General features: G+C 39.5%; 1 protein-coding gene and 3 non-coding genes across 13 annotated transcripts in view; 2 read left to right on the top strand and 2 right to left on the bottom strand.

Moving 5' to 3' along the window:
- Positions 1-20,837, bottom strand: part of LOC121887977 (partitioning defective 3 homolog) — a 356,909-nt gene that overhangs the window by 318,191 nt on the left and 17,881 nt on the right. The gene's annotated exons all lie outside the window — the stretch shown is intronic.
- On the bottom strand, positions 4,315-4,386 carry trnaw-cca. Its single transcript has one exon. It is a non-coding gene; the product is annotated as a tRNA-Trp (tRNA).
- trnaw-cca lies at positions 12,570-12,641 on the top strand. Its single transcript has one exon. It is a non-coding gene; the product is annotated as a tRNA-Trp (tRNA).
- On the top strand, positions 20,603-20,674 carry trnaw-cca. The gene has a single exon. It is a non-coding gene; the product is annotated as a tRNA-Trp (tRNA).

The following is a 20,837-nucleotide window of genomic DNA, read 5'->3' as shown; positions in this document are numbered from 1 at the left end:
CTACCATTTATTAGAATGATACTATAAAGCACAGTGAGTTATACTGTAACTTCCTATCAGTTCAGTGTCCATGGTGGCACTGTGCTCTGTACAGTTTTGTACAACTTGAAAATGCAAAGTAGTGAGTATTCCGGACAGCTGTTAACAGCCTGTCTTGGCACTGTCTACAATATTGGCTGGCTGCACTTAAAAATGGGCCAGCTACAAGCACAAAAAATCTCAAACTTCCTCACTCATTCACTCATTGTCAATTTCCCAAACAACATACTTTATGATTAGTCACTCAATTCATTCAACTATTAAGTTGCGAGTACATCATGTGGGTTAGTAGCTCAATATCTGTCATTTAAACCCCAAGAGAACCAAGTTCATTAATGAATCATTCTTCCACCACCTATTTTTAAATGCAAATAATCAAACTTCCCCCACAACACTGGCAGAAACTTTCACTTGCACTGAGAGACAGAAGTTTAAAGGTGTCAACACTAGATTAATATCTCTGTAAGATATTTTAAGTGCAAGCACATATGAAAGGCTAGAAGAGGTATATATGTATGTATGTTGGCCAACAGTTAACATCTCCCCATGCTGTGTACTATAACAGAGTGACAGTATTGGTGCCAGAGTGGTTAGCGAGGGATCAAGCTGGTAATACAGGCCAGCCTGTCAAACACCGAGCCAAATCCTGCAGCCTCTTGACATGGAGACCCTCCAAATATCTGCCACACCTACACATACTGAGCCAGAGCTAGACTGTCAATTCCCCAGAGTCTCATACAGGAGCTATGGAGCCAGAACAACATCCCACTGTCACTATAAGTTAAAGACACACACAAATGAAGCTTTCTGAATTTTGGGATAAGTTGCGTGCTTGGATAAACCTCTGCAATCGTCACTGTTGCTGTGTGATCTGCTTGAGTAAGGGATTTGTAGTCTCTAAACCCTGTTTCTCCAGGACTACAACTGCACATATCAACCCTCGTGATAAGTACAACGTGGAAAGCTAAGCATCTGGTCTGGATAAAAAAAAAACAGGTTGGAGTGTGTGTGTGTGCATGTGTGTGTGTGTACGCACAGGCCAGACATGCTGCCTCATGGCTCAGCATGAGCTGGAACTGCTGCTGTGATGAAGGTCTCACTAACAAATTAAAACAGACATTATCACATGAGGCTCTCATTGAGTAGTTTCATAATGATACATCATTAAGCCAATTAAAGAGTAAACCTTCAGACAGGATATGCCAGTTATTACAAGGCTGCTGTTTGTCAGATAGTCTAAGAGGTAACATCAATTAGTGAATTATTAAACGCAAATGTGTTATACACGATAGAAATAACCACCGTGGGGAAGTCATGAGTGAGTAGAAGCTATTTAGATGCATTACCTAATAAATGAACAAAATGTAGGTTACTGTAGTTATGCATAATTGACATTAAAATGAACCTTTTATTGAGTCAGTAGAAAAAGGAAACCCTAACTCTACATGTGGACTGGACAATGTACTGTTGACGGCTCACAGTCTGTGTTAGCTAACAGTTAGCATGTTGGCTTGCATCCCAAAGTCACATTTTATTAGCATGTTTATTAGCAATCTGTCTGGAGTGCCAGGATAGGTAGCTTGTTTGGGCAGCTAGCCAGTCTCATCCCATCTGAGACAAGTGGTCATTAGCAACAGCAGGATGGCTTTACAAACACACACACACACACACACACACAAACACACACACACCTTGCACACATTTCCTGTCTTGAGCATCAAAAACTTCTGGGAATATAGAACGTGCAAATTAACATGCATGATTTGGCAACTGGGCTGCACTAAAGAGAAAATAGTTTAATTGTATATGCAATTGCAAGCATGAATGTATTTGCTATCATAAAGCTAATGAAAATGAAATAAACTGTAAGACATTCTGGCTTGTAAAACATGCTATGATACATTATTGGTGTATATAGTAAATTGTGATCCATCTGGATAATGCATACAAGCTTTTAAACCTTGGTGGTTAGCACTATCAGGCAGTAAGCTGCTGATAAAAGCAGCATTATTCTGGCTAAGTTGCTCCCTGAGGTGGTCATGAGCAAGACACAGAATTCTATTGCTAAAGGGACACTGTCCTGTAGTTGATCCTGTGGTCAGAAGAAACCATATAGGGAGGAAAATATCCTGGAGAGTTTGACAACGACTCTATCCAATGCTTATCAGTAAAAATTTACTGACAGCAGGAGCAGAGGGTGAGAGTGTCATGTTACTGAGAGGACATTTTAGTCTGAGACCCCTGAGGGAGACGTCCCATCTGCTCAGCCTTGGACTGGACACAGGAACAGTCAGATTTGGTGCAGATGTGATATCTGCACCAAATATCTGAATTATATGTGAAATATCTGAATTCTATGGTGAGCATTACAGTAAAATCATATGTAGATTGACAACTTTCTTTAAATGTCTGTCACCATCTCTTTACATTATGCCCTTTATATTATCCATTATTCATTGCTAGTGCATCTTTTACTTTGTATCCTTACAAGGTTTAGTCATAATTTATTGAAAACAATGACAACTGCGGACATGTTGGTGCCAACATACTACAATCTAGTATAACAAAAATTAAATGAAGACATGAATAAGAGAACAATTAAGGAATTTTATCATTTTGGATATGCTACTTTGAAGGTATTGCTATTAAAACATTCACATATATAAAAGAACCACACCAACAATCACAACAATAACTGAGCAGCAGAAATAAATCCCTGTAATTTTTAACCTGCAAAGCAAAGACAACAGTTTATACTTGATCAGTGTCCAACATCAGCTACAAAATCCTGCAAACGGCACCGACAGTCTGAACGCGTAGTCCCTGCACGTTAAAGCCTGCTGGTTCAGTAAAACTGGTTGAGCATTTCTCTTTGTCTACTTATAGAGGCAGCAGTCAGCAAAATTTCGGCACACTTTTGTTTATTATTTCATAAGCACAGAGGTTATGCTTGCCAGATGGGACCTCTGAAAGAGCCAAGAGAAACACAGTGCACATAGTGAATCACCAAGAACAGACAACCCGCAGTGGAGATGTCACGACACACACGGCTTTTTCACCGGCTGCAGATGTGGAACACAGTGTGGTCACAGAGTGTTTTCTAAGGTTTGTGTTTATGTTTGTGTGTATGTGGAGGAGGAGGAGGAGGTGAGATCTAAATGTGGAACAAACATCATTATGTGCTACTTTCTGTGTGCTGTTTAAATAGAAAGATAATGTCAAAGCTCGTGTTGACAAATGGTAAAGCTACAACTCCGATCCACATCAGCAGCTATGGAAACAGGGTTAACTTCAGTCAGTCAGGAAATGCACACGAGTTTAACAGGTGGCAGGCAGCTCAGACTGTCATCTCATCTGTGGATGCTGAGCACACAGGACGGGGTGCTGGGTGTCATGTTTTGGAATGTAAAATATGAGGAGAGAGGATGTTTACCTGACTGATATAATCTGCATTTGCAAGGGAAAACAGAAATTCAATGTCATTGCTTTAGACAATTTAGACACAGTGATAATTAGATATGGGTGTTGAGACAGTGCACCATCCTCGCCACATCTGCGCCGCAACTGCTGAGCACAAAATTATCTCATGTGGCCAGTAAAAAGTTCTCTAATAGCTCTACACACAACCCCTACATCCTACAATGAAGGCTAATTTAATCCATCTCCTTCATGTGCCCACTGTCTGCCTCCAGCATGGTATGACTCTAGACATGATTCAACACCACCTAAGAAATGTATTTCCAAACCAAACAATCAAACCCTGATACTGACCAGCAGTAGTAGACTAGGTTTCTGGAAAAAAAAAGAAAGAAAAAGAAGTCCCTGGAAATTTGATCCATCACAACCAAGCCACAGAGTCCACCCATTGCCCCATTTCTCACAAACTAAATATAGAAACACGTATAATTACAGTACATTGGTGATATATTGAGTATTTAAAATAAATATAGCATTTTGTGAAGAGAATGGATAGCCTACATTTACATTTTAGTTTGTAAGACACTATAATTAATTTATTAAGTCAACTCAGTCGAGTTATGCAGCTCGTTATGCCATTTAAGGTAGAAGATACTAGTGTAAAGCTGGAGGAGGTTGAAAGACAGTTTGCAGATCCACTACAGAAAACACAAACACACACACAGATAAACTGCACGGAAGAGCAGCCTGTACACCATGAGCAAATACCTATCCAGGAAAAACTTACAGTAGCTGCTGTATTTTGACATTCCTGCACTTGCATTCCTTTGCTGTGAGCACTTGAGGGCTTGAAGGCATTGACCCCGACGTGATTTGAACACGCAACCTTCTGATCTGGAGTCAGACGCGCTACCGTTGCGCCACAAGGTCATATCCCTGCAGTTCACAATTTCCATCTCCAACCTGCACTCAAGTCTCCACCTATTTGAAGTCTATATCCAAAATTAGAAAAATGTTATTGTCATCTTTGTGAGAGACAGGAAGATCTAGTCAGGTAACTGCACTTGTGCTGTGAAAATGTTATGTGCAATGAATACCACAGCTGGAATTTATTTCTTTCACTCAAGACAAACTGAAATTCTCCTGCTTCTTGGCACTATATATAAAACTGTTTAGTAAAGAATATAGAAACTAAATTGTAAAAGTATATTTAGAATAGGTAATAAAGTCAGAATGACACATTTGATACTGTATATCAAAAAGGAAAATGTGAAATACTAAAAAATAAATCTTGCAGTGGGGATAAAGGTGTGTAAGTGTAGAGACATTGAGTTTCAATCCACATATAGCCATTCACCTCTTAACTGTCTATGTGTTGTCAAAATGATGTGTTAATGTTAATCATCTAAAAAACATCAACTGAGATCATGTAGCACCGGTGGTAGATATCATGTTGTGAATTAAATTGATTTTATGATAACTGGCTTTGAGGTGTGCAATGGAAACATGTTCCAATTTGAGATATTTTAACACAATACACTGTATTTTACAAGTTGTGACAGGAACTTCCAAACTTTTGAATCTTTGCCAAGAAAAAAAAACACACAGAGACAGACACAGTGAAGAGGCAGAGAGAAAGAGAGTTGATGAAAGCCACTTTCCAAAGGAACAGTGGGGCAAACATCCAAAATCCACAAACACTGACGTCTAAAACTCCGAGCCACAGAGTTACAGTAAAGTGATGGTCTCAAAAATATATGAGATGTAAACAAAGGGAAAGAAAGCTGTCTATAAAGACAAGGAAAAGGAGAAATAAAGTCCAGATGTGTGTCTGTATTTGGAATGAGATGGGCCCTGTTTTTCCTTGTGCACTGTGTTTATGTCTCACCGATCCTCAAACTTAGCTCTGCTCTCTAACAACGTCCATTAGCTGGTGATAATAAGTGATTGTTTGGACAAGAACTGACAAAGTAAAGTGGAGGAAGAAGCACCGTGCGTGTGGGGATGCTCATATTCCTATATAAGCCTGGAAGTAACAGCTCTATTTACAGTGATCAGTCTCTGGAGGATCTGGATCAGTGTTTGTGTTTGCATGACTGCTGGAAGAGGAAATATGCAGGGCACTTGGAGAAGGCTGCGGTTTTGCTAAGGACAATATTGCAAAGGAGGAATGATGAGAGAACGATCAGCCGCAGTAAACCACTTAGGTAAAGAAACAGTGAAAATTAAAACATCCACACAAATTAAACTGTTGTCCCAGGATGCATAAATACTGCCTCACCAAGTCAATCTGATTCTTCATGATAATTAATTCATCATAGATCAGTGCTTCACACCCGCAGACGGTGTTACAAAGGCACTGCATATACAGCACTGAACAGTAACATGCAGTGGCCCTCTTCACTTGGCTGATTTCCATTTGTTTTCCTCTTAGCAGACCAGATTATGTAATATGAGAAGTCTTCTGCATCAGCTGAGCCTGGTGCTCCACATCACAGACAAGCATGACCTCTTACTCAGACAGTCAAAGCAGTCAAACCTGTCTAGTCAATAAAGGAAAGCAAGCAAAAGCATCATAGAAAGAATGAGAGAATCAGTCCAGTATAGTACAGCGACACATGTCACACTTAACACTTGTGCATAGTGAAGAGGTGCTAAAACAGGTTTGGAGTTCAGATAACCCAGACTAGCTATGTTTAGTATCATATCCGCAATCCACCTCCTCCATTGAGTGATGGAGGAGTTTGCTCTGGAGCTGTGGAAATGCTCATTGACCCTGAACAGGAAACAGGCAACACATAGGATAAAGTACTTGAGGCTGAAGAGAGGCAACATCAGTGGGAAACCTGCATGTTGGTTGGTGTAAGTGAGGTGAGAGGGGAAGGCAGGAAAGGAGGGGCACAGTGAAGAGTGGAAGTGAGACAGAGAGAAAGAAAAGGGATCAAGGACAAAGGATGTGTTTAGTGGTTCAGATCAACAGAGTAAACTGTGAAAGAGGAAAAAAGAGAGTAACTGCAATGCAACTATAATATTTGCAACACAACAGGAGAATATCTGATTTTACAGTTGGGTTACTCGCAGATTGTGTTGTGTTTTAAACAGCACGAGGAGGATGATTCAAAGCTATCTGAGATTCAGGTGAAAAAGTTTAACAACAAAAAACTGTCTCACTATCCTGTAAATAACCTTCAGCGCACAAAACCAATGGTGCACTACATTTAATTTAGTGAAATACATAAAAACTGCTGGCTCTCCGGAGAGCACATACTTTAATCACCACTGATAAACTTTTAACTCTGTAAATACTTTGTTTATAGCTTGACTTCTGGGCTTGATTTTCTAACAAACAGCATGTAAATACAATGCTGTTAAGCAGCCAACTAGAAAGTAAGCAAAGTCAGAGCTGCCTTCCAGCACACAAACACTTACAGCCAAAGCAACCAGGAAGGTGGAACTCTAAGATCAGGCTGAACATTAAAATGTAATCAAAATGCGTCATCCTGTATTTCTCTACATTTCTCTAGATGTCTCACTATCAAACAAACACACAGGAAGATGGATGAAAACGTCACTGGCAGAGTTAATCACGCAAACTCTATCGTGTACAATTTTATGTAAGAATGACAACTTTAGCCAATAAATTCAAAAGAAAACTGAGCTATGATGTGTTACAAAGATTTTGTGATGCAGTGGTAGCATATCTGACTCAAGATCAAAAGACTATATTCTCAAATCATGTTGAGGTCAGTGCAGTGGAGCAATGCCTCCACAGATCAAAGCTCCACTCCAGGGTTTTAACATGACTGGGCTTATTTCTTCTATCTGGAGAGAGCCTCATCTGAATCACATTGAACAACTGGCTGGTCTCATTCTTTCCCAACATAACCTCATCTCTGGTTTTAGAGGTGTCTCATATCATTTCTATGATGCGTGTGCTGATGGAATACTCATCCATCAGCACCTCGATTTATGATGTCTTCCTGGCTAATAATCTACCTAATGCTCTGTTTTGTCTGTTTAAACAAAGGTGCCATTTATCACTTGTGCATGATTGTGTTTATTTTGGTCGAGTTGTTATTATGTAAAGTACATCACACAGCTTAAATCATTACCATGGCAAAACTATTCACTGTTCTCCTATAGTGCGCACTACTGTGGTATGATAATGAATAGGCTTCCATTTACTTTGCAAACATTAAGCAATGCTTTTTAATCTTTCATTAATCCAGACAAAGCTTTGCTGAGAACAAGCACTCCTTTGAAGTGCTTCTGTGCGTTACCCTATACTCTGTTTGCATCTTGATGATGCCCAGTATAACTACAGTCTTCTCCTCAGCAGCTTCACTGGGACAGCAAGGAGTTCTTTAGATATTCATTATTGATTAAAAATCAGATTCATATTCAGAAAATAGTTAACAGGTGGTGGTTGGACAGACTGGATTTGTGCCATCCATGATAACGTCTCATAATTCTGACATAAGGAACTTAATAAATCTAAAACTTAATGAGATACAGCTACTGAATTCAATCCAGTTACTTCAGCCTTGGTTTGAGATGCTAAGAAATGCAACTTGACAAGCACACATCATATAGTCTGCTCAGATTTATTGAGATCATAAAGAATTACAGGATAATTATCTCAGGGTTATGACATCTTTTCCTAGACTCATGAGAAATTGTCATTAATGTGAGATTAGCTTTTTTTTTTCTATTCCAGATGAATGCAATTAGCTTCTGTATCTTAATGTGTCCCTAGTGTCAACTCCAAGAGCACACACAGCACAGAATGCATAAAGCCACATAGCCATCCGGCTGTTTTTCTGCTCACTGTCTTGAAGCTTGGCAGCGTAAGTTGCATTCAAATCCAAAAGCTGACGGAGACGCCTGCTCACACACACGGCAGTCTGTTAGTGCAGCCCAGTTCTTCTTAGTGTCACTGAAACAGACTTCCTGCACTGTGACTAAATGCTGGAAGACTGTGGTGAAATCCTGAAGTTTTCTTAAAGTCATATCTTTGCAGTCCGAGATTATTCATAGCTGAGAGACAGTGATGCCTCACAGGCAAAAATCTGTATATACTGTATGTCTTCACCATGCAAGACGAACTGTACATTTGTCCTTTCATTTATAGGCAAGTTTTGGTGCATATGAATGCAGCTGCACATGTATCCATTTGTCAGCACATGCAAATGCATCCATGTATGCCAGCAAGGGTTTGAACAGGCCTTGTCACCTACAGTGAGACTCTGCAGATGACTTTGAACACTAATACAACAGTAACACACTTAAATTGTCATCACCATGAGTCAAATCTCCTCTCTAGACCTACTGAAAATAAACCCATAAATCATTGTCTCCAAATCTGTTTATCATCTGGGTTTTAGAGAACCTTATAATTCCAGCCACCATCAATCCAGCTGGATTAAAAAAAAAAAAAAAAACTTTCCCTCTGTCCAAAATTGTGTAAAGTGTCAAAAAGAGGTAAACCCCTAACCTCAAAAAAGGATGAGTCTTCCGTGTGTTTCTATCTTCCCACATTGCCCTTCTAATGGCAACTGAGTCTTCCAAACATAATGAGATTATATTTAACTTTCAGGGTACCCACCCACAACTAATAAAGTGCCTTTGAAAAGAGAAGCAGAGGAGAAGAGAAGCCATTCAAGACATGCACTAAGAAGGGGTTTTGCATGTATGGTAAAGCACAGACATGGTGTGTTGGCATGGGTCTAATTATCTCTCTACAGGAGCACCAGCTGGAAAGTTTCAGAAGTGAAACAGTGAACAATATTGAGTATGGCGTGTCTCCAGGCTGCAACTGTTATGCCACTGTTCCTCTTACTTTCACTACTACTACTACTACTGCTCTCTCCCACTTTCTCCTTTCTGCTAATGGACCAACCATGTAACCATCAAAACCTCGGAATGTAGCGCACCACTTTATTGTCATGTTTCAACATGATCCGCCATCATGCTCTTTGCTTTTATCTCTTAACATCTTTCAAAATGCGTCTGATGTGCCCTCAACATTAAATGTGAATGTATCATCAGAAAGTGAGTGAGAATTGGTGGGTATGAACATCTTAACCCTTTGATACACAACATGGGTCAAAAGTGACCTGACTGAGTTTTTATTTTCTATTTCTTTGCAACAAATTAATTTCATCATTCAGTATTCCAGGTATTCATCAATAAACTTGTTTTTGATCATCACAAATCCTTATTCTCATTTTTCCTTTCTTACTTTTTGAATAAAAATAATTTTTGTATCACTACATTTCTAATGCGCAACATGAGTCAAAAATGACCCGTATTCATTCCCTACGTAATGTCATGCATGGCTGAGTGTTTCTTTGTTGTATCTTTGAAATAAATGTATTTTATCATTTAATATTCCAGGTATTCAGTAGATGTCTTGTTTTTGATTACTACAAATTTAAATGTTTCCTTTCTTTATTTCCTTACTTTATGAACAAAAATAGTTTTTGTATTTCTACATCTATTTTACACTTTTGGGTCAAAAATGGGCCATATGTGGAATCTGATAGGAACTTCTGATATTTGGAAATGTTTGCACTTAGGAACATATTTACTGCAGACAACTATTCACCTGCCACACATTTCACAACTCAACACGGCTGCTTTTACACATCTGATGCACATAAGTCTTATTTTACACATTATTTTTCATATTTAACATGCAAGGACATCCATCATAGCAAAATGTTTACTTATTTCTTCTCAAAACATTATTAGCTATGTTATTATGTTATTATTAGTTAACATTATTAGAGCAAACCTCAAATCCTTCTCCTTGCATACTGCTCCTTCTCAGCCTCTCCCTCTGCAGTCTCAGAAATGTCTACATTTGTGCTGTTTCCCACACTCACACCATGTCCTGATCATGTTCCTGATCATCATGGAGGTGGCCCATGGTGCTTTGGTACGATGTGCTGGATGTTGCCACCCTCAATGCCTACACCAACTTCACTGCACAACACCCTGATTACATGGGTGGTGTGACCAATGCATGCTGGCTATTCATCAAGGAGCTGGGCAAAGAGCTTGTCATGCCACATATGAGGAGGCTAATGGAGGGCACACCCCATCTCCAAAAGCATATTACAGAGGCAATGGGAAGATGTAGGATAAAAAAACAAAACGCAGCCACCACCCAGCCACAGGAGGACATTAGACAGGAGGACCGAGTGAAGAGAAAGAGGTGCAAGATCTGCCCAGCTGCCAAAGACAGAATAGTCAGCAGCTGGTGTTCCCAGTGCACCAGGCCTGTGTGCAGGGAGCACCAACATGTAATTGTCATTTGTGAGGCATATAAGCACTGAGATGGCAATTTGCGCAATTACAGTTACACTACAGATACACTACAATTCAATATCAGTGTTACTGGTTGTCATTGATATGTGTATGTTATATGTGACAAAGTGACAAATAGACATATTTTGAATATTAAATGTATTATTGTTTGTTCTAAATCACTGCTAAAATAATTATTTTAAAAAAATATATCATTACAGTATGTACAGTCTGTTTTTTTTAAATCACATTTGCATACATGGATCATTTTTGACACGTGTAAACTTGATGTAATAATACAAAAACTAATTTTGTTCATAAAGTAAGAAAGGAAAAATGAAAATAAAAGATTTATGGTAAGCAAAAACAAGATATTTAATGAATACTTGGAAAATAAAATGATGAAATAAATTCATTTCAAAAGATATAGCAAAGAAACACTCAGCAATGCATAAAATAACACGGGAAATGAATATATTTAGAAGGGGTTTGCATAGCTTGTGCATCAAAGGGTTAAAAGGATCTTGCAAGACTGTGTTTGAGATCACCTCTAAATAGATAGACTTTTTCACTGTGAGCAGCAAGAAAAAACACACTTGAAAGTATACAAGGAAATAAGCGTGATAGCTAGAGAGCGAGTTGAAGAAGGAGGAGGAAAAAAAGAGACAGAGGAAGAAAAAGTAACATATCAGTAATAACATGTCAGTGGGAACGGTAGAAAAGGAGGACAAAAGAAAAAAGGGTGGGAATAGAAGACAACAAGGAGGAGGTGAAGAGAGAAGAGGGAAGTTGAGAGAGAATAAAAAGATGTTGAGAGAAAGCACCAGAGGCTGTGCTGCAAGGTTAAATCTAATGAGCTCAGTGTTTATTGATGAGTGAATTAGGGACACAATTACGCCGGGGAGAATAGGAATTTTCACGCACGTGAATACATACATGCACACACACACATTCACTATAGGTAATTTCAGGACCTGCTGATGCTTGAAACAAGATCGTAACGTAAAGAAACTGCCATACATCTCATTCTCCTTGCCTGCGCATGAAGACAGTGTACCGCTAAGCTGAAAATAACCCACAGAGTCAAACCAGCTCAGAACTACGAGTGTAAAGAACATGTACATGAATTTTACTTTTATTGTGCTGCACAAACATACTTCAGTCCAACCCACATTTCAACCGCAATGAACAAATGCAACAGGTGCGCCACTGACTGAGCTGGACAGACAGTCAGCGTACCAATTTTGCTGTGGTTCAGTCTGAGATGCAAGGTGATAAGACAAGTGGCAATGTATCTGTTTGACTCCCTTTAACCCCCTCGCTGTTCCATCACCCCGCCTCCCCCTCCGCCCAGTGCTTTCACTGAGCCTGCTCTCATTAAAGTCAGTGAGTGATGGAGGAGAGCCCCATCAATCTCTCTTTAGGACCACCAGGGTTGAAGGCGGAGTGCGAGAGTACGGCTACTGGAGAGGGAAAATGGCATGGGTCCATATGAGTCTCAGGGTGGTGGTGGCTAAGAGTAAAAGTGGAAATGATGGCAGAGTCATGCATTCTTTTCATGAAGATGAAGAGGTGCAGACCTACTGTAAACAGCACTGGGTGGGGCTATGTGTTTACCTCAAAGTTAAAATGTGCTGCCAGATGCAAACCAAAGCAGGGTAATTTTCAATCGATTCCTGGCCAATGCAGAAACCAGACACCTCCTTTTTGGAGGACTTGTTTTGATTCTAAAGGACAAACAACGTGCTTTTCATGCTATTTTAACAGACACAGACAGACTGCCAAAAACAAGGCCTAAACAAGACCTTGTAGCGCAACGGTAGCGCGTCTGACTCCAGATCAGAAGGTTGCGTGTTCAAATCACGTCAAGGTCAAGGGAATTCAACCGAGACAACTCATTGCTTTACATCTGAAGACTAGTTTCTGAAACTAAGCTGATGATTACACAGGGATTATGTAGTATTGCTAAACCCAGCTCCTCAGAGGATTGTTTGCCAATCTGACTGTCGTAAAGATCAATATGTAGTGGAAGCTCATGTGCTCCTTGACTGCAAAATTGAGCTTAAGAAAGCAGATTCTGTTTGGTTTTGGCAAATAATGAATATAAAAGGAAGACCTAGACTTAGCCCTGGATCAACAGCGAACTGAAGGGGCAAGTTGCAGTTTTTCTTGGGAACGCTGCGGGCAACACACTGCGAAGAGGTGTGTCTGGTGGAGGATGTTTACATAGCCTTGCTTTGTAGATGTATTCAAATTCATCAGTACACAAGTGGATGCGCGCACAAACACCTCAGAGGTCTTCTCCTGTCAGAGGTAAACCAGTCAGCGGGCTCTGTGGTGTAATGTGATCTAAGATATCCAACACCTACTGCCAGTCAGACTCCTGCAAAGAAAATCTCCTGGGCTCCTGCAGTACCAGTCACTTCCTTCAATAGCAGGGATGTAAAAACAAAGTAAACCTCCAGCACACTGATAATCAGAGGAAGCTGGTTTGAGTGGGTGGGCAGAAATGAACACATATACCCCACTGCTTAAATTATAGATTTTAGGGCAATCTTGAATGTTACTTATAAGTAAAAAAAGGTTTAAACTACAATCAATATTGATGGAGAAAAAAACCTGTTAATGCTTACAGTCAAGTTCTAAATGTTTAACTACAATGTCCAGTATTTTTTCCAAGAATTTTAGAGGCACTTTGTACAAAATGATGCACAAAAAACAAACACACTGATTCAATGTCATGGTAGCTTATCTATCATAAACATTTTACAAGTTAGAAATAGCACTTTTCCTCTATCCTGGCAATACAAAAAAACATTCCCTCCAGTGTGCAATCAATTTTAATCTAATGCAGTAGGTGTATTTTCATTCCTTCACCCAAAGGCTGCAAATCAGCAGCTATCATTTCTGGTCGCCATCTTTTAGACCAGACGCTTTGGAAGATGTAAGGATCTGTTTGCAGGAAGCAGATGCTATTTGCAGGCTGTCTCCTTTCCTTGGGCATTACTGATCCCTAATCACAGGGTGTGAGATATCTGGCCTGTCAGTGGCAACTCGGCATCCTCACAGCCTCATAAAACAGATGAGCAGAAACCCATCTGTTATCAATGTACTGTAACTCTTACCCCAGCAGCAACATGCAACCCTACAATGATTCCTCATGACATTCAAGTCAGCCTTAAGTATTGAGGGAAGAAAATGATAGTACATGTTGAACAAGATAACTTTCACTACTCATTGTTGTTATGAGACAGAATATGACTGTCCTGCATGCTTCGTCGTAGCGACGTTTTTAAATACTGAAATAAGTGGTTGAGATTGGTCCAAAGGTGATGGAGATACTGTATCCAGAGTGTGAAAGCAAGCTGGAACCTAAATTCAAAAAGTCAATATTGGGTTTTAATGAATTCTGACCACACATAGTGGTCAAGACAAACATACACACTCACTGTGACTGACTCTGATTTCACATTTAAATAGTTCCCATGTCTTTCAGCCACACTTCCTTAGTCTGTACCCAATGACCCCATTTCAAGGCCCAAGCAAAGACTAATCATCCCTAAACATGTTCTGTGACCAGAAAAAATGTCTGGGCAGGAAATTACTCTGCAAAGATAAATCCACAACTTTACATATTCATCAGTGAAATTCTCCCAGCAAAATCTCTATGTTGGCCACCCAAACCAGAGGAGCTGAATTTACCGCTCATTTGCACAACCACAGTGTCACACCAAGTTAAAAATTAAAAAATGTGTATAGTAACCTTCTCATGAGCTCACATCTTAGTGCTTTGGGATGAACTTTGCATCTTTTTAATAACCAACCTGCTGTCTTCTATATCTTGGACAGAACACCAGCACCTTTGTTTCTATCAGTCTGTTTACACTACAGGTACAAAGACAGGTGAATGCTAGCAATAATACATTTTTATAATGAAAACCAGTCAAAATAATTAGGTTATTTTCATGAATTTACCCAAATGTTTGTATTCCTGCTGACTTGTTTCTTGCAAACATGAAATTACAACCAACAGGCCACAACATAATCAATCAAAATACATGAAATCACTATCATTGTTAATCTGTCGAAGCAGATTGCATTGGGATATTTATCTTTCTAGTGGTGGAATTCCAGCAGCAAAGCAGTGACACAATGTCATTTCATTGTGTTTGATGTGGCTCTCTGTAGGTGTCCATGGGACAAACAACAAACCATTCATCTTGCTATTGCTCCTCTGGGTGCATGTCGATTCAAATCAAAGGCATCTCGGTCAACATGATAAAAAAGACTGAGTCATCTCTGAATCATTTTTTCTCGTGAAGAACTTGGTAGCCTTGGGCTGCTATCGCATAATTGTTCTTGTTGAAGAGCAATAAAGAACTAGTTCACTTACTCCAAAGGCCGCACACAATGGAACTACAGCCAAGGTCAAAATGCAATGCTCTGCTTTAATGTAATAGCAAATACGGCGAGTGACATCAGCACACTACAGCTGGAGGTTATAAGCACGTCAAGAGAGTTTGCAGATTTCCGCCATTAATCTTTGTATCAGGGAATTTCAGCTGCTCATGTCAAGTCTCATTCATACTTTATAGGACTCCTGAGTGGGAACACATAAAAAACAGGCAGCTTTTTGAACTCAGCTCATAGTGATAATAATACCAATCTAAATTATCATTCATCAGAGTTAAGCCGCATTGAACTCCTGACTACTTTAGTATATTTCCACAACAGAAACTCTTGAATCAGTGCCCTGAGAAAAGAGAAGAGCGATTCCCAGCAAGGGAAGTCCTAACTTTGATTTTAAAGACTTTAAGCTCCAGAGCACAAAACCTGCCAAAAACGTTTCTCCTGCGTTCATTAACTTCTCAAAGATAGGAATCCACTTTAGAACAGAAAACTTTTCCTATCACTCTGTTCATATACCACTGCTCAATTCAAAATAGATCAGTCTAAATGACAGCAATATCCTACAGTCCCGCCAGCGTCTAAGCCCTTCTACATCACGGATTTATTTTTCTCCTGTAGTCCTGAGCATGCCATATCCATTTCACAGCTCCGTCTGGGTGTTTTGAGAGGATATCTTGGTGGGCAGATGCTTGGAAAAATCCACACAAATACATTAATATAAATGCCAGTCACCACTATGCATAAAAAGTGGATATTTTTCACCCACGTTCCCTAAGGAATGGAGCAAAAGTACGTACATTTTCAATACTACAATCACAGGTGAATAATGTCTGTGTCAATGTGATATCCCTTCTCTGACACTGATGGACGGGTGTTTTTCAGAAAAACAGGTTTGTTTGCAGATGTGTTGGCAAAGCAGAGGCAAGTAAAGAAGGATCATATATCACAGAGAGGACAGATTATTCAGTTATTTGGTAAAGGAAATGCCAAAGTGCCCTCAGCTCGAGAGAATAGCAATGATTTAATTTGACAACATAATGGATTCCAGACCAGTAGGGAACGGTTTATGAGAACAATTATAGCTGATCAATAGATGCGCAGTTTGAATACTAGTCACCTCTTTTTGGCACAAGGCTCTTTTGAGTTAATCAGGGTAAACTGCATCCAGGGAACTGCTGTATCAACAGCATGAAAAATTAAGCTCATGCTGATAATGAACACTGAATACTGAATGAATAATGAATACTGAAATGTCCTAAAGGCAAACCCAGTTTAAAGTTAAAAATGGGGTTGAAGAACATCTTGAAATTAGATATTGTTCATCTTTTACTTACTATTTTAAGTCAAAAAATATGGATGGCCTTATAAAAAAGGCATTTCTATGGTCAGATCATTACTGAGTATTGATACTGAAGTACAATTATGTCACATAGATGCTCAAATACACAATTACTGATTAGGTTCAGTATAATTATAGTTCATCTACTAATATGAGATCAAGATGTAGGTTGAATAAAGCTTCGTGCAGCCACTGACTATATAGAACCATGTTTATTTACTTTACTCATTGAAAGATAGAGTCTGTGTGTGCATGGTGCTCGAGGGTTCAAAGACCCAGAGTGCATTAGTGGGATCAAAAACCAATGACAGACAAAGCCACAGGACAGCTTTGATGTTGTATATGAATCTTTTTCTAAATCTTACGTGGCTTAATCAAATTACTGCAAGCCTTAATAAATACACAAAATAAAGCATATAAATCAATTAGCTATGAAATTATCATTCTAATCAACACTGTAATTGCTTTTCCCACCCAGTCTGTACAAAGACTTCTACTGGAGGGTAATTGCTCAAGCTGTTTTTCCAAACATCTGCCCTGCTTAAGTGCTCGTGTGCAAGGCTCTCAATCCCAAACAGAGACACTGCTGTATGGGAGAAACTGCAAGGAGAAAGCAGAAAGAGTTTTCCATGAGGAAATAATAAAATGTGGCATTATTATGTTGAAATAACTTAGGCTACTAAAATCTGCCAAAGCTCATTTAACTGGCCAAATTACACATGCTGTGGACTCATAATAGTATTTTATCCAAATTTAGATGTCAGTACTACTTGCAAAAGTAGAAGGCAACTAATAACCACTGGGGGACATTAAATTCTACCTGCATTTCTCCAGAGGACAAAAAGGGTGTTATGTAGGGAAAGCTAATACCAGTAATTAAGGCAAAAAGAAACATTAAAGAAAGTTGAGATGAGATACATATTTATCCAAGTAACACCTGGGACCTGCTACAACAGAGTGGGTAACAGTAACAGTCTCGACCATGTTCAACAGAGGTTCAGTTAGCTAAAGCTTGGCTCACATTCACAGTCATTCACAGTGATAAACACAAAGAATTATCACCTAATTGCATAACTGTTAGCTCAAAGCAGGATTTCAGCATCTTTAGCTCATTGTTTCGCAGCAGCAACAGGCAGATGTTGACACCAACAAAGTTAACAGTTAGCTTGCTAGCTAGTGAAGAAAGTCGACACCTAGCATGCTAAGAGCCAGATATTTTAGTAGTTTAGTAGTTGGTAGAGAACAAACAGACCTAAAGGAGAATAAATATTGGACTAACCTGTTTGAGGTGTCCAGAAACATGACGAAAACTAGTGCTCCATGTCTGCCGGTTGTGTAAATAGGCAGTTGTTTGCTAACAATTTAGCCATAGCAACTTTATAAAGAAATAACGTGTTAAGGCTGTCTGTCGGCTCATTTAGGAGTTGTTGTACACCCTTGTATACATAGAAAAATAATCATAGGCCTTTTTTACAGCACACATTCTGACGTGTCATAGGAGGAAAAGCACGGGTGTAATTAATTACATTATTAGCTAACGGCTGCATTCCATTTAGGTGTTCTGTGGTATTGTGCGTGCTGGCTGACTATCATGGCTTATATATGATGCTCCTAAATGGAACAGACACATCGTTAAGGTTATTAGTTCCACCTGTGCCATTAAGTGCCACAAGTTATATTACAGCTTTAAAAGTAAATATATTTTTTTTAACTTTTTTTAATTTTTTAATTTTTTAAAAAGTCACTCTTAATTTAGGGTTGTTCCCATTCACTTTGCTTTTCACATATGGTGTACCTTTTTTTAATGCACCATAGTTATGTGGACAGATAAAGCTGCCTCATTAATGAGCATGTAAGGTTTCATAATATAGTCTGAAGCAGCATTATAGAAATTACAGTTGCCATTATAGTGTTTCTGACCTGGAGCTTTAAATCATATTTTTAGCACTGTAACAGGGATAGGCCTGTCTCCTCACCCATATATAATGTGAAAATAACCTTACATAAGGAATATAGGATATGCCCCCTCTGAAACCTGAAAGACAAGCGTTGATGGTGCTTTTTCTTAATTCTTTGACAAACACCCCGTGCTTGTGAGCTCTCTGTAAATGCAGTCGTGGCCGCAGAAATAAGCTGTTGACAAAACAGTGGATCACACCCAAGAGGGCCTGGCTTGGCCTGCATGTCGAAACACCGCAAACCACATAGCTGGCCTTTGCTACGACTTGCTCACAGTCAGATCCAGCTGGAGGCAGGAATTGTCATCTCACGGAGACGTGGGATGAGAAAAACAAAAGGAACAACTGGAAGCACTTCAGCATGCTGCTGTACACAAAACAAAAGGAAATACGCTTTGAATTGGTCTTATCCAAATCACTGTGCTGACCAAATCCACATATTTACCCCCCAAAATTCCCATAATTACCTCTTTCCAACAAACACACCATTTTTAGCCATGACTATGTCATCACATTGAACAATAAAAATGCTGTGAAGCAAAGGTATACACTATATAGCTTTCTACACCATAGCTGTAGGGTTGTTAGTGGAGACCACTCAACTTCCTCGACTCTGTGGTCAGCTTTAACTTCAGTCCGTTCCATCAGCCAGTGTGCCAGCCAGTCGGTGAAGCATATTATATGAACTACCAACCATTGTCTTGCGGCTCTGAAACAACAGTAGACTGGAGTTTTAGTTTTACAAACAGGCGAGCTGCTCTGAGGGCAGAAATCATCTTGAGTTGGATGCTGATATGCAGAGCCAAAAAGATGACAGTTTTTCTTTTTTCTGGCTTAGTAGCATGAAAGCTGTCAGTAAGAAGTTAAGCGAGCAGGAAGCTTAGATCATAAAGTTTAATGTTCGTTCTTTCTGCTAACTGAACTAATGCAGATAGTGAAAAGTTATTAGATACCCTTACTGACCTTTCAAGTTGATGAATGGTCACAACAACATTATTATTCATATTTTTCAAACCATTCTTATTCACCAGCCTACAAAGCCAAGATTCCTTGACTGTATCCATTGAAGTTTAAGTAAACCAAAGCGATTATTTCTGCCTCCAGAGCAGCTCTGCCTCTGAGAAATGATGTTATAACTGGAATCTATAAAAGCTAGGGGGGGAGCTTCTCCCCTCCAAAAAGCCAGATCTGGGAGCTTCTCCTGAATTAAGAAGTGGAGCTACAGCAGCCCATACCATTACTGAATGGAAAAGTAATGCCTGAGTGTATTTTAAGAGCAGAAAAAAGGGGCCTCCATGTTAAGATGTGCTGAGTGTAGACAGTGGAGGCTGTCAAAACAGCCTTTAAGAACATGCTGGGGAGGTTTGAAAGTGCTTTTCCATCTTAGTGGCATTAGTGAAATATATTGTTGGCCCTTTCTTCCAGAAATACGTTTAATTCAACACCTTGTCACCCTGCTCAAATATTCCATTTAAAAGAATCTAAATATGGGTTATGAATGCCATCTTATAACCCATCCAATGGCTGAACATTGTGCTAATCCTTTCTTTCATGAAGGCATATTTCTGGCCACTACCCCACAACAAAAAAGAGAGAGAGTGGTTTGACGGTACAGGATGAATTTGTAGATTTACATGTTCTGAATTTTCCACCAACAAGCAACTGCCCTACACCAACTTGCCTCACAAAAGATGGAAAAGGCTAAATAATCTCCAAAAATGCTGCAGAAAAGAAGATGGAGGAAAATAATATAAAACAAGGGAATAGACGCAATAACACATCTAATGAGGGGTTTAGATTTTAGATCATAGCTTCTGTAGAACAATAAGCTGCAGGATGGTTTTGTATAACAAAAGACTACTACTTATTCTGCCATGTCCTACTGTGTTTCAGTTGGCTGTGTTGAGGCTCATTTCCCTGACTCCCAAACACTGCCTGCCATCTACCATTCAGTTCAGAAGAATTACATGAAAGGAGCTTAATGGTAACCTTTCCCAAAGCTGATCTGCTGGTGACTAACCTGTGACAACAAACGGAAGAGTTAGAGGTGAATAGGGATGGAGTTAGAGGGGTAGGCAGGAGTAATAACGAAAAGAGAAGGCAAACACAAAATTACAGTTGTGCCAATGACCTCGTGGCGCAACAGTAGCGCGTCTGACTCCAGATCAGAAGGTTGCGTGTTCAAATCACGTCGGGGTCAAAAGTTTAAGATGCACACCTGGAAATTGTGGATAAGATATTGTACCTAGCTGTGTTGCTGTAAAAGCATCATTAAGTGCAGTTACCTCCCCATCCATCATGAATAGGACAATTATCAGAACAGAGGCCTGTACTACAAAGCAAGTTCAACATACCCAGGGTGT

Source organism: Thunnus maccoyii, chromosome 21, assembly GCF_910596095.1.
Source record: "Thunnus maccoyii chromosome 21, fThuMac1.1, whole genome shotgun sequence".
In the NCBI taxonomy this organism is placed as follows: Eukaryota; Metazoa; Chordata; class Actinopteri; order Scombriformes; family Scombridae; genus Thunnus; species Thunnus maccoyii.
The sequence above is the reverse complement of the archived record's forward strand: the minus strand, read 5'-3'. Positions and strand labels throughout refer to the sequence as shown.